Genomic DNA, 15,340 nt, shown 5'->3' on the forward strand with positions numbered 1-15,340 from the left:
GTTGTTAAAGTGCCAGTTCATCCAAATTCCAAGGAAAATATTGTCTCAGATACTTTTCCTGCAGTTTCGGTTTCTTTAAAGTGAGAATCTGACCTTTTTCTGATTCAATTTGTGGTGCACGTTTTGTTCCAGCAATAGCGGTCCAGTGTATACGCAGTAATAAATGACCTCCCGGATGTATTCCCCCCCCCCCCCGCACAGGATTCAGATTGAACTCGTATGCAGGAAGGATTCAGAGCAGAATGAGGCATCGAGCAATGCAGCGACTGTACCATGTGGTTCTGACCGAGAGATCTGATTGGTCAGCTGAACGTTTGTAACGACGGCACGGCGTGCTCACCACTAGAAAATATCACTCCGACACCTCCGTCGCAAACGGCTAGTTAAGCAGTTTCGTGTTTCCGTGTGCGATATGTTTTGTCAGATTTGAGAAATCCCATTGAAAACGGAGTACAAAATCGTCTCCGTTGCTAGGGTCGTTGCTAAGGCTCGTTGCTAAGGGCCGGCCTACTTGCTGGAGTTGTAAACGTACAACGTGTGACGTGACTGTTATTAGTCATATCCCCACGTGTTGCCACGGAAACGGAGATCGCACCGACAAAAAGTTTACATATTTTATTTAGTTGGTAACTTGTGTAATTGCAACAACTGTACGTTTATCTTTGAGATTTCTACTTCAGCTTCAGAGAAGGTCGAACATCCCACCTTTTTTTTTTTTTTTCCTCCTCAAATTTCTCCTCATTAACGTACACGATGACACATACATTCATCATTGCGGCCTTAACGTGACTCCGTTGGATTCCTTCAGAAATGGCCATAAATACTGCTTTTTTTGTTTGTTTGTTTATGCATCTAACAGCTGTGCACACAGATGATTTTATTATTAGAAATGAGCGCCAGTGTATTTCCAGCCGGTGAATAATTGATTATTGAACCGTCTGTGTGTTGGAACGCCGGCCTCTCGTTCTGCATACCGATCAACGCGTACGGGACACGAGCGCGACGTGAAGCCGACGGCGTAGCTGCCCGTGTTATGCTATTAAAGTGTGTGTGTGTGTGTGTGTGTGTGTGTGTGTGTGTGTGTGTGTGTGTGTGTGTGTGTGTGTGTGTGTGTGCGTAACGTGGCGGTGCGTTTCACTGCAGCTCCGATGAATCTTGAGTCACAGAGCTTTCTCCACTGTAGATTTAGAGGAAGGATGGAAATTAGAGAGAAAGGATGAGAGGCAGGGAGCGAGAGCAGAAAATGGGTCAGACATCTGAGAAGCAGGCCTTCCTCCTTCTGCAATGGGTGTCAAGACATTATCCAAATGCATCTCTCTTTTTCTCACGCGTGCATTTCTTCTTCTTCTTCTTCTTCTTTCTTTCTTTTTTTCTTTCCCCACTCGCCACTTTTCCCTGCCAAAGAAAAGTGCAAAGACAGGAGAGTTATTATGCTTGGCATGTCTGCAGAGGACGGGTTTTAATTTGGACACAACCCAGTTGATCAATCTCCACATTGGCTCGGTTACAGCGTCGTGCGTGTGCGTGTGTGTGTGCATGTGCGCGTGTGTGTGTGTGCGCGTGTGTGTGTGCGTGCGCGCGAGTGAGAGTTGTGTGTCCAAGTCCACACGTAACAGCTAAGCTTTTAAACTATGCAAACCAACAGACTGCTCTAAAAGTAAAGCACATTGGATTAATCCCATGTGGAACTGACTTGTTCTGTACACAAGAAACACGGAGGAACAGCGAATCGGATCAAAGCAGGAATGAGCATTAATGGCATTGACGCTCGCACTCTTGTGTAACAAAGTCAAAACAAAGGAAACGAAGTTTATTCTGCGTCCGAAATCGTATCGCCGGCGTCTCACAGGTGGCACATCTGACGTGAGTGATGTTAATGTGTCGGAGCGGCGTGTAAGCTGATTTGGAAAAGGAGCCGTCACAGGAACTCAGATGGACATCTGTACGCTCTGAATTTGCACTTAAGTAACTCGGGGTGATTTGCATAATATGCAAACACATGGATGGGATTCGACGGGTGGTTTTTTTGTGTGTTTTTTTAAGGCTTTTCCCGCTGCCCTCGAGAGCACTTAGCCTGCTGCCAGTCGAAGGTCTTACTCTCAGAGCTGCAGCGGAGCGGCTCCCCCCTTTCAAATTCATTTAGCAGCAAAACCCCCCGCAGCAAGAATATTATTTACAGAAGCAGAAGGGAACAACGCTGCTTGTTTGTAGTTTTACTGTGAAGAGACTCGGATTGATTATTTTCTCATTCAATGGATTCATAAGTTCAGCCTATAAAATGACTAAAAATAGTACACGTCGCATGTAAACTGCAACTCGTCTGGTTACTTGAGGAGTTCAGCTGCGAGCTTCTGATCAAATAGATCACTTTTTCTTTCAGTCTATTATTCAACTAATCGACTAATCCTCGTGCTTCCAAAGGAGATGATGCGCTTATTTTAGGTGTTTGCAACTTAAAAGTATAATTTTTTTTGTTAAAAACCTGCTTTAATTATAACCAGAACAAAGATGGAAGAGGTCACCGCATTAATGGAAAAGAATCGTTTTCTCCTTTTGAAATGTGGTCTTTTGGTGAAATTTGGTCTTTTATGATTGTAAGTTTTCTGACAAACTGTCCCGAGTGTCAGATTTGTGTAAATTGCTTAACAACGGCTAGTTTCGGGAGATGCTCGTCATCTGGCAAGAGAGATTCATTGTGATGAATAAGAAGCGCGGTCTGCACTTCAAAAAAATGATCCGCGGCACCGACATAACCAATTCTTTGGCCACGCCACATTAATCACCAAACAGGTTTTCACATTCAAAACATAGAGGGGAAGTTTTCTCAGGGTATTAGTCCAAATCAACTCCGTAATGCTGTCGTCGCTCACCGTCGAGAAGATGATTGCAGAGCAGACGTCGAGGCTTGTTTAAATAAAGACAAACCCGTTCAACCCTTCTTGGATTGACTTATCGAAGAGTGTTTGGAGAGCGGCGGGTAAATAATCTTTTTCAGTCGTGCACGTTTGATCCTCTTGACACTCAAACGTGATAATTAGCTGTTTTTGTGGGGAGAAAGTGAGATGACAAAGATTGATGAATTAAAAACGTTGTTTTTTTTGGACGTAATAAAGACGCTTCATAAGCAAAACTCTGTACAAAAGCGAAGGGCTCGTTTTCAGCCAGCAGAAACACAACAGCTCTTTGTTTCAAGTGCTTACACTAATAAAAATGATGGATATTTAATTCTGTCTCACTTTCCTTTCTGCCAATAAAGCCCCTCTCTCCCCCCAAAATCATGCACACTACTCCTTTAAGTAACAGCTGGACTGGAGCTTTATTTATGGAGAACATCTGTTGTGAGGATGTTAATGTCTACGCAACCGCCTCTCTCAAACATCATCTGCAGAGAAGAAGGGGAAAAAAAGGATCCATTGTGTTTATAGTGAAGCTAATCTACTGCATGGCCAGGATATAACGGCTTTGTGTCTTCCTCCTTCCTGATATTCAGACTGTTTGATCAGGCTTCAAAGAAATCAGCTGATATCGCTTTGAAAATCTTTTTTTCTTTTTTACGTTGTTGACAAAATGAGTCGGCCTCCTTATTTGTCCGCGGTCGCGCGCCGTCTTGGTCGACGCCTGAAGGCAGGAATAAGAATAATAAAAAGGAGCCAATGTTGCGTCTCGTGGGAATCTCCGTTCCCTGCTTAGCGTTTATTTGCTCAAACAAATGAGTGAAATAATGATGTTTACCGAGGGTATTATTTAAAGTCTGGTGTTTGAGCACGCCGGCTCCTATCTGTGTCACCACGGCGATAAATGGTGCAACGTAGCCGCAGGAGCCGAATCGTGCTGAGCGTCGTTTAAATCGGTTATCCTCTGCAGGTTCCTGCTCTACAATAATCAATCTTCCCAAACCTTATTGTGGTAAATGAATTTAAAAAAAAAAAGTTATCTAATGCTGATTGTTCTCTAAATAAAACCCAACGGAACATTTCGGGCGTTTCCACATCCACTCTTGCCGGTTTTAAAGTTGGATGATCTTGAGCACAACGAAAATCGCATATTTCCAACATGTTGGACTTCTGGTCTCTTGAATAATCATAAATTGTGTTTTTGGGTGTAACGTTAAAAGCCAGGTGCTCCTGCACCTCGGCGGACGGCTGCTGTAAAGTCGGATTTGCCGGATGGTCGTAAAGTCTGCTTCTCTGCAGAGGAAACGAATGCACTCGTGTGCAGATTGAGCAGATTAATAATCTTTGACATGGTAATCCTTTTATTTTTAATCTTTTGCACGTCTGCTGCATGCGCGTCGTGCACCGTGTCTTAATAACGAGCCCCTAAAATAACGTCCTCTACTCGATACCACGGTGACCTCGCTAATGGAGCTTCTCTTTCCTCAAATGTGAGCGAGGTATGTCCAGGTGACGGCCACGTTTTAAATTTTTTTTTTTTTTATCATAACCTGCAGCATCAAGGTTATGATAACTCCAAGGCAGAGCACGTATTGCAGGTTTGAGTGCTTTCAGAGGTTTAACCCCTTCCCTCCCGAGCGGCTCTTATCTGTCCCACCTGTGCCGATGCATATTTATCCCCGCGCCGGCGGCTGAGACCGGCTTAGCGTATGGATTATCCGGAGAACCAGATGCACGGCCAGACCGGATCGCCGCAGCCGGTAACAGCGGAGCAAACGAGTCGTGTCGCTTACGCACCAACACGTCGCGCTTCCACCCCCGAACGGATTCGCGGAGACGGTCGGATCTTAGTCTGTCCTTCGCGACCGTCCGGCCTTTTCACCGATTCCACGTGAGGCCCGCAGCTCCATCCGCGATTCACGAATAACACCGTCAGGACCGAGAGGGCGGGATCGCGTCTTGTTGTTTGTTTGTGAGCTGAGTGCAACCGGTTCGTCAAAGACGGAAGAAGATTGCGAGATAACGATGGATTTGCGCGCCGTATTATTAACTACGTGCAGCTCCTACCGCCCGTATGAATAAATCAGCGCATCGCCTCGGTAACCAGGAGGAGTTAAGTGGGTCGGCAGGAAGTAGCATCAGCTGCTAGCGCAAGCATTACTTTTGCACCTCGTTAGCTTTGAGGTGCATTTTAAACTAACGTTGAAGAGAACCTCCCCATGAAATAACTTCCACGCCTGCCCGCGTCGCTTTTCCCTCCACGTGTCAATCACCCCCCAAAAAAACACTTCACGATCGACAATTAAAAAAAAAAAAGAAGAAAGTAATTCACAGAACGTCGTTAGAAATCCTTTTTCAGAAGCGCGTCGGTCCGACTCTTTGAGTGCACGTCTTTATGCGAAGCCCAGAAAAAGACACAGATGTGAAGCATTATTCAATTTGCCCTCCGCCAGATTTCTTCATTCGATCTAATGCGAAGCAGCAGATTGGGTCCTGCTCTGTATAAAATGATTGAACGTGAACTATGATTTACTTTAATGGTCGTAGATCAAGGAAGACGCTATTATGTTCCTTTTAAAAAGAAAGAGGGGGAGTTAGGTGGGTGTGGGGGGAGGGGGAGAGGGGGTGCATGGAGCTTGAGGTTTGTGTGCAGGTACGTTTACAGCATTTTCTGCAGATTCACACATTTCACGAGTGCGTTTTTTAATTTTTTTTTTTATCTTCGATGATGTTTGTTGGGTAATTATTCACTTTTACTGCCCGGATGGAGTTGAAGTCCACCCGACGGTGACGTTACACTCTTCTCCTTCTTTTTTTTTTTTTTTTGACGACGTTAGCACACGTTACCTGCGGGTGTAAATAACCTCGCCGATGCCGATACTGAAAGTCTATAAACTCCCTCTGATTCCTCCGGCCGGCGTAAGCCTTAAAGTTAGACACTTCATTTGGTTAAAGGATTAGACCGCTAAGCCTTTTAGTGGTAAGCTGGTCACATGAAAATCTAACATCGGTTTTCGTAGACAAGAAAACGTTGCACCTCCTTCGGGGATTCGGGGATTTTCCTCTTTTGAACGCAGAGACTCCTCCCATGTCATCCCTGACTTGGCAGTACATCGCATGCATCAGTGGCCATGTGGATTTCCTTGCGCTGGATTTCGGCCCTCGCTGCCGTCCCACAGGATCGCTCCTGTAAGACCCCCTTTTTATTTTTTTTTTTAACTCTCTGGAGTTTTTTTAATTTTTTTTTAAATATTTATTTAATTTTTTTCAAGGGTCTTTCGGCTGGACGCCATTTCTTCTTCTCGTTGCCAAAGACATGAAGGGAATCACACATTTATACCCCCCCCCCTCCCGTTGTTGTGATTGCAGAGTTCCCGGGACAGCTGCGTTGGAGATGAAAGCCGGGATCAAACGTAAAGGAGCAACCCCGAAGTGAAGAGACGAAGACGAGCGAACCGGCGAGGTAAGAGGGGCTTTTTGTTGGTGAGTTCACTCGGTCCCGCTGCTCCTCGGTGAAGCGACGTGGACGAGGATGTGCGTTTGTGTTGTCGGTGTCACAAAGTGGGAAAAACAAAAAAAGACCGGTTGCAGAGAAAGACAACAGAGGCGAGGTCGGGATTATTTTTCCAGGCTGGAACACAGTGTCTCATTTCCACAGGTGCAGATATCAGATTTTGGCTTTTGTGTGTGTGTATGTACAGTACCTCTGAGCTGCACACACACACACACACACACACACACACACACACACACACACACACACACACACACACACACACACACACACACACACACACACACACACACACACACACACACACACACACGTCCAGACCAGTGACGTGCGTGTCAGCTTCCTGCGCATGTTTCCTGTCGAGATAAATGTGGTAAACAAAAAAAATGCAACATGGAGGTCGCAGGTAAACAGATCCAGATCCAGTTGGCGTGTTTGCGTCGACGACCGTCGTGAGCCTTCGTTCACAAATTTCCCGTCAGGAAACTTTGCATGTCGTGCTTTCTTAGGAACGATCACAAACCCCCTTTATGTGCATATTTCCGATCGCGGCCGATGAGACTAATCGCTCATTAAATTGTGGGTAAAAATAACAGCACTGCGTGATGCGCCCTCCCCACCCCACCCCTCTTCTTCCTCCTCCTCCTCCTCTTCCTCTTCCTCCTCCTCCCACTCCCTCCCGCGGGGATCAACATGTCCACATCCCTGCTCTTTACTGTGCAGGACTGAGAATGAAAAATAATCGCTCGGTTCTTCTTCTTCTTCTTCTTCTTCTTCTTCTTCTTCTTCTTCTTCTTCTTCTTCTTCTTCTTCTTCTGCTTCTGCTTCTTCTTCTTCTTCTTCTTCTTCTTCTTCTTCTTCTTCTGCTTCTGCTTCTTCTTCTTCTTCTTCTTCTTCTGCTTCTTCTTCTGCTTCTGCTTCTTCTTCTTCTGCTTCTTCTTCTTCTTCTTCTTCTTCTTCTTCTTCTTCTTCTTCTTCTGCTTCTTCTTCTTCTTCTTCTTCTTCTTCTTCTTCTGCTTCTTCTTCTGCTTCTGCTTCTTCTGCTTCTGCTTCTTCTTCTTCTTCTTCTTCTTCTTCTGCTTCTTCTGCTTCTTCTTCTTCTTCTGCTTCTTCTGCTTCTGCCTCTTCTTCTTCTGCTTCTTCTGCTTCTTCTTCTTCTGCTTCTGCTTCTTCTTCTTCTTCTTCTTCTTCTTCTTCTTCTTCTTCTTCTTCTTCTTCTTCTTCTTCTTCTTCTTCTTCTTCTTCTTCTTCTTCTTCTTCTTGTCTGCTGGCAGCACAGCAGCCTAACATCACACGAGCTTACCGACCCGCAGTTGTGACAGTCATGAGCTACTTTCTCCCAAAGGTCCCGATCAAAACCTTAACTTTGAGCTTCAATGACCGACAATAGAATTGACATTTTCATGATTAGGATGATTTTCTCAGACTCTTCCCGCTCCCTGCATCTCCGTTAACGCCCGGTCCGAACGTGATCGGCCAGCGATGTCGGAGGTCGCCGCTTTGTTTCTAAAACCTATTAACTTTGGACGAGTGAAGTCGGCGGTTTGCCGGCGAGCCAATTTTCACTTTTGGCCCGGTGACAAGTTGGCTGCGAGCGCCCGCTGGCTTTTCTGCATTGTTTGCAAACAAAGGCTGCGCAATCCAGGTGACGCTCGGGAGACGTTCGAGGCGGCTGCTCCTCCGACGGGATCTTTTTCCTCTCGCTGCTGGATCGACCGGATCAGCTGATTGATGCTCCGATTTGCAGCGTTGCATTTGTGAGGTTTTTATAGGCGCCTGCGAGACCTGCAATTACCCACAACACACATGCAGAGAGGTTAGTGTAGAAAAAAAACCTCCCTCCCCCCCCCTCTCCTCCCCCTGACACTGGCCTAAGAAGTCAGCGCTGACACACACACACACACACACACACACACACACACACACACACACACACACACACACACACACACACACACACACACACACACACACACACACACACACCCTCCCTGGCACTTCTCAGGTGGCGGAGAAAACGAGCCGGGCCGCTCCCCCCGCTCCATCTGTCGTGCCCATCAGAGGGAATCACTGTCCCACTCTGTCACACACACACACACACACACACACACACACACACACACACACACACACACACACACACACACACACACACACACACACACACACACACACACACACCTGGGCACCCTTTCAAGGCCCACAAACATGCACACACGTAATCAAATATGTACAAACATCCACGTGCTCGCGGACGAGCTCCGCTGACATTTATGTCCAACCGGTGGATCACTGAGGATCTGTTAAAGCAAAAAAACATTTAAAAATACGAGTGGGCCGAGAGCCAGAGGATTTTTTTTTAATTGCTTTTTTTTTTTTATTCTGCGACATTTTTGACTCGCCACCTGGCCGGGTGAATCCCAAGCGCACGCCTTTTTTTTTTCAGACAGCTCTCGGTAATTTGAGGGGAATTGAAATTCTCAGACGGCCGTTCGAGCCGCTCGCCGGCGCCGACTGGAAATAAGTCGGATTTAAGGAACGCGAACGCGGAGGAGAGACGGTGACATTTAAACCGTCGCGGCCGGACGGATGTGGCGCTTCGTGAACGCTGTCCTTTTTTTTGTTGTTGTTTTAGTTTTTTTTCTGTCTACTGGTGACATTTGAATGAGAATATTTTCTTTTAGCGATCGATAAACTTAATAATGGCTGGAAGCTCCTCGTAGTGTCTACACAGAACAGAACAGGAGGCCATTTACTTTCACTCTTCTTCTTTTTTTCTTTTTTTTTTTCGCAGAAGCCGCGGATTCATTTAGAAAAAAGACAATTACTATGAAGCGTGCTGATAAATGACATTTCCGGGAACTGAGAGGAAACATACGAGTAAAAGTACGTTTCCAGTCAGGAGACGTGTTGCTGCATCGATGCAGGGTGAAATGAGGTGCACCAGCATCACACACACACACACACACACACACACACACACACACACACACACACACACACACACACACACACACACACACACACACACACACACACACACAGAGATTGTGTGGTTTTCGCGGACAAGCTGACTCATTCACCGAAAACGGAAGCGGTTGCAGCAAGAGCACAAAATGTTCCTGTTTTCGCAGCCGCTCCGTGATTTCATTCATTGTTAATGCGATCATATCGGTATTAATAGTTGCGTTCGGGGTCAGAGCAGGAAAAAAACAAAAACGCAAAACCGCATGTTGGCAGAGATTCTCCGAGCGTGTAGGTGTTGCGTAATGTTTGGTAGTATTAGCTCGGGCTCAGTCGTTCCTCCTCCTCGGGTGGCTGCAGCCGATCGGCGCCGCGTGGCGCGAAGGTAAAAAGCTCAGGATCGGTTTTAATTGCGTTCCTTTAAATCGCACCGGGACGCAATCGAGATCTCGTTTGCGCCGCTTGTTAACGTCAGATCGGGCTACTGCGGCGACAGTCGGTGTTTTAACGCGCCGCCGGTCGTCTCGGTCTCATCGCCTTCGTATTTAAATCGGGGGTTTTCCAACCTTTTCGTCAAAATGCGAGCGCCACCGGTGTTAAGGAACATTTACTCGCCACCTAATACCAGCTGACGAAGCTGGTTTAAGGTGAACAACAACACAAACGTGCCTAACCCCTGATTTAAAGGGACTCTGTGGAGTTTCCTTGCAAACAAACAGTTGTTTTTATATTAAGTGTTTTTTCGCTGAAGCATATTTTGTGTATTTTAGAGGCCTTTAGGAAAAAAAGGATTTTAAAAGCAGTTGTGTTGTAAATCAGCTGATGTTTGTTTCACGTCGACCCGTTCCACCCGTTGATTTCTCTGGCGCCCCGCGGCCGCTCGGCGGCCCGCGAATGCGCCTCGGATGCCGTCGTTACATCCGCGTTGCGTGTCAGCTCCCGTCAGCCCGGCTGCACCTCACGGCGTGAAACGGATACGATTGTATGATCCGGCCTCCGCTTTCAAACCAACAATGATTTACTTCTTTTCGCAAAACCGGGCCCCGGCACATTTCTCCGAGTTCACAGGTTTCACTCGGAGCTCTTGTTCGCCCGGCGCCGCGGCGACAGCTGGTCCGACAGACGTTGTGGTAGGGTATGATTAGTTTGTGCAGCCCTCGAGCTTTTGCAAGTTGAGTACGTACACAAAACGCTGAAGATATTTTATTTACCTGCAGCTCGATCCGAGAGAGACAGATGTTTGACGTGGTCTGTAAACAAAGAGGGGTTTCGTTCACGAATAAAACATTTTTTTTATTTAATAAATAGAATAACCTCGTACTGTCTTCTTCTTTGTGTAGCGCAGGAACAGCTGCAGCTTCTTCAGACGCCCTACTCTGAAAAGTCCTTACGTCTGAAGCCCCGCCCCCTTCCTCTACACAGCCAAGATGGCGACCGTTTAGGGTGGAAAGTGTCTTTTTTGGATCAGTTTTTTTTGACGTGCGTCGTCCCAGTGCTTTGTTATTTTTGTCAAAGGTTTCGTGACATCATCTCTGACAGATGAGACCAGCTGACCGACACACAACTTCACCTCCCACTTCCTGTTTACTCCCCTTAAACAGTGACTTTACTGTAAGTCGTGTCTTATTTGCAGCTCAGTCGTACGATTGTCAAATTAAAACAGGAAAATAACTAAACAAAACAAAAACTTGCACTCACTTCTTTTCACTTTAAAAATCAACCAAGTACGTCATTTATTTCAACTATGTTTCATTTAACATATTGTTCTCTCCCCGTGTCCCCTCCTCCCCCGCCCCTCCACCCAACCTCCGCCCTAATTTTCCCAGAGGCAGTATCAGTTGAGGCCTCGAACAGGTGCAGCAGGGAGTGATATAACACCCACGCCCCACCCCACCCCACCCCACCCCCTATAGATTATATTGTATATACTGTACATACCATCTTCCAGAGAAAACCGGTTTCAAAGTTCTCAACCACACACCAGACAGACCTCCTTTTTTTTGTTTTGTTCCTGTTGTAATGCCCTCCTGGCGGTGTTTGCTCTCACTGTTGCCCAGTCAGTGCTCAGTTATATGGGATTACAGATAAAGACACCATGTGTGGCTGCAGACCTCACAGCGTCCGTCACCTCCAGCTGAGGACACACGGCTAAACCACGGCGGGCCTAATCATTCAGCGCGGATAAGAAACTGTAAAGTCAACCGGTGATAGGACGGAGAAAAGTGTGTTCGCGTGTTACGGCAAGCTCCGAGGCGGCACGCATGAGAACACGCCATGTGTGTGTGTGTGTGTGTGTGTGTGTGTGTGTGTGTGTGAGGTGAGATCTGATCCGCCGGGCGATAATCTTAATTTAGTGGTGCCGGTGTAATGAGTTGGAGAGGGGAAAAAAACAAAAACGGGAGAATGTTTTCTCTGTGCGGTCTCCAAAAAATTTCCCAAAAGCATGTTTTATTAGGTCCAGAATCTCTGTAAACACGCGTTGCAAAAAAGCTCTGGATACGGAGAACATTTCCATAATGGAGACCAGACCCGAGTGTTGCTGGAGGGGGCAAAGACACGGAGACAGAAACTTGAAGGAGGGAGAAAAAAAGAAGAAGAAGAAGAAGAAGAGAGTTGTTTGTGGAGGGCAGAAGTGGTCTGAGACTGGTGGGCAGCGTTAACCAGTTTCGTTTGTTTGTGTGTTTGTGTGTGCGTGTGCATTCCAGCGCCTTTTGTTGTCGCACCACAAATATTCCAGTCTTTCCCGGCTCGCTCCGACCTCCTCCTCCTTCTCCTCCTCCTCCTCCTCCTCCAACTCCTCCTCCTCCCGCCCACCCGCGCGATCATGAGTGAACTTTGGAGGACACCGAATAAAAAGCCGGCGACGAGGGAAGAGCGTTAAAACGTCTGTACGGTTCTTTCTTTATTTATTTATTTAGCGGCTCTTGTACAAACGTGCACAAGGAACCCGCCGCCCCCCCGTACCGACAGGTGAAGGTGTATTCCCTCCTGCTTTCTCCTCGGCGGTCCGGCGGGTACGTCCGCGGAGGCGAAGGAATGCACCGGGCCCGGCTCGGTGAACTGGGTCCTGCACCTTCTCATTAAAGACGCGCTGCTACGAGCCGGCGGGTCGGTTTCGACTACTTAAAGCCACGTTGGGACATTTTCCCGCCGTAGCAGCCGATGCCAGAAGAGGAGTCGTTCCTTGGAATTTATTAGCGCAATAAAAAGCGGGATAAAACAAAATTCACACCTTCCTGTTTTTATTAGTTGACTCGGCGGTCGGTTGAACTGAGGGCGACATGAGTGTTGTCATTAATAAGATCAAAGCGATACAGAAGCCGGTAATAATCCCAGACGTATGACTCGTATTATCACACTTATCGGTTCCATTTCTCTTTTTATTAAACCGTTAAAGTCGCGTTTTCTTCTTTTTCTTTTGTGTCTCTTTGGCTTTCTTACGCTTTCTCTTTCCACCGGTGTTTGTTCCCGCTTTGTTTTATTTGATGTCTCCTTTTACGCTGCCAGCTGAGGTGTTATCTCTATTACATAAATTGCCCACGTGGCATTTTGGCAAAGTAGCTCCTTTGGGGAAACGTGTCCAAGTCTGTCAAGGTTAGTTTAGATGAACCGGTGCCAGTGTGGTTTGACACACCTCCCTCGCTGTGCGTGTAGGTGCTGTTTAGAGACTTTGTTCAGGGTTTGGCTGTTAGTCAAGGCACACAGGACACAAATTTCCTCCTTTGCTCTTTTTTTATTTGAATATTTCTAAACGGTTTTTGCATTTTTGGAACAAGATGAAGGGATTTAAAACCAAAGTAACAACAATATTTAGCCCAAAAGAAAACAAACACATGAGCAAAAGTGGAAATCTGGAAATACCAGTGAGAATAAGTATGTTTTCAGGGAAGTTGATCTGGAGGAGACCTGAGCCGGCGTTGTGGTGTATCGGGGTGCCGCAGGCCAAACAGATAAGCTGCGTCTGCTCCACTTAAACTCCCATAAACAAGCAAGGAAGCGTCTAAAATGAATCCTCTGCCGGACCGGCAGCCGGTTTCAGGACGCGAGGAGACGCTTTTGCAGAAGTGTGCCGATGAAGAGCGTCGACTTTTTAGTTAGTTTGTCTTTATTTGCTGGGAAACGAGCGTCACGGTGTGCTCCTTTACTCAGACAACCTGTGACCTTTGACCTCCCTCTACAATCTGAGGAAGGCTGCAGGGGAGAGGAGGTGGGAGGGGGCGAGGGGGATGTCAGATAAGGTCGACTATTGTCCTTCGGTACACTTTGAGGTAAAGCTAGAAGCGGCTGTTGCTGTAACGCCGTGCCGTTTAGCGTTACAGTATTTTCAACCGCTTTGACTTCAAGCCGAAGAAGAAAAAACAAGACGAGTTTGGAGACGAATCCGCCGCCGCCTCACGAGCAGCGAGTAATTGGAACGACTCGGCGCTTTCACGGCACCCGAGGAGATTTTCTTTGGTCGAACAGCTGCGAGGATGCTGGATCGTTGGATTGCAATAAAACCAATACAAATTTATATCGTCTCAAAAGAGCGGCAGGCGCTCGGGTGTTGGTGTTGGAAATATTCTGCTGTGTGTTTGTGGCGCAAAAAAACAAAAACAACAACAACAACAAAAAATACTTTAATGCTGAACTGTTGACAAGTTGCTGGTTTTGACTAATTTACAGTCCAATGAGACATTCAGCTGTCTGATTTTCCTTCGTTTGGGAGGCTGGAACAAGCAAATTTGCTTTTAAAAAAAGAAAAAAAGAAAAAAGAATTGCTTCAATAAAGCAGAAAAATATCATAAAGTCATTGATTAGCATCATTTGTAACTAAATATTGTCCGAAATGTCCAAAATATTTTTTTCCTTTTACTGCGATGCATACAAGCCTTGGGATGACTCATTAATTATACATATACATATATATATATATATATATATATATATATATATATATATATATATATGTGTGTGTGCGGCCTTGTCTGTGTGTGTTTGTGTGACGTCTCCGAGGCCGTGAGCGTTCGCCGTGTGCCGGTGCATCTCCTCCTCTTCCTCCTCCTCTTCCTCCTCCTCCTCCCCGTCGTCTCGGTAACTCCAGCGCTTCTCCTCTCTCTCTCCAGCATTGGCCGGTCGTGCACTCACTCGTCGTCGGGGCGAGACGACTGCAGAGGCATGCCCGGGGATGTGGTCAGGAGGGGGGCTGGTGTTTTATGGAACATACTGTACTGAGCTGTGCTGCTGCAGTAAAGCTGCTATAAATAGAAGGTGCTGATAAAGAGGATGAAAAAAAAAAAAAAAAAAATAGAGGGAGGGAGCTCAGAGAGACACGTACTCGCCGAGCCGCTTCCTGTTTGAACACTCAGCCAGGAGCTTAAGGATCCCTGGAAGCCCGAGCCGAGCTGAAACCAACACTGAGGTGCATTATGCCGTCTAAGCTGACACCCACCAGCAGAATAAAATAAAAACAACAACAACAACAACCAGTGTTCCCAGATTCACTTTCAATTTACGTGTTCGAGGTGGCGGGTTCGCGTTTCAGGAGTCCGTGTGTTTTCTAAGTTAAGTGTGCATCTGACGCCGGCACGGAGGTCCGTCGCAGAGCTGCACGTCTGCAAAACTGTGTCTAGAAGAACAGGACTTAACGAATGTTGGCGTGAAATGTTTTTTTTTTATTTATTTTTCTTAGCGAATTTGGTTTCTTTCCTAATTTGGAAGACGGCAGCACCAGGAATGGGATTTGGATTTGATCTGAAACAGAACCCCTAAACCGAACCCAAAATACATCTCATTATATTCTAAAAATGAAAACCACACAAGACGGATTGAAGGACATTCAGTCCAAAACTGAGCGGGCTATTAATCTTAATTGATCCGAACGTGGTCGACCAGAACAGATGAGAACATTTTCTCCGTCTCTCTTCTGAAGCCACATGTTGTTGATTGTTTTTGGTTCCTGTCCTGTCACTTTATTATTACACATAAT

At 46.4% G+C, this 15,340-nt stretch overlaps 1 protein-coding gene across 2 annotated transcripts in view; it reads left to right on the plus strand.

Annotated features, from left to right (window-relative positions):
* The window catches only part of LOC138624407 (thyroid hormone receptor alpha-B), a 152,339-nt gene that overhangs the window by 56,716 nt on the left and 80,283 nt on the right, over nucleotides 1-15,340 (plus strand). For both annotated transcript variants that reach the window (XM_069704599.1, XM_069704598.1), the window contains one exon: nucleotides 6,264-6,357. The gene's annotated coding sequence lies outside the window, so the exon portion shown is untranslated. The remainder of the gene's footprint in view (nucleotides 1-6,263; nucleotides 6,358-15,340) is intronic.

Source organism: Brachyistius frenatus, unplaced genomic scaffold, assembly GCF_029030835.1.
Source record: "Brachyistius frenatus isolate BFR_SWC_R1_liver_20210118 unplaced genomic scaffold, ASM2903083v1 Contig_51, whole genome shotgun sequence".
NCBI lineage: Eukaryota > Metazoa > Chordata > Actinopteri > Embiotocidae > Brachyistius > Brachyistius frenatus.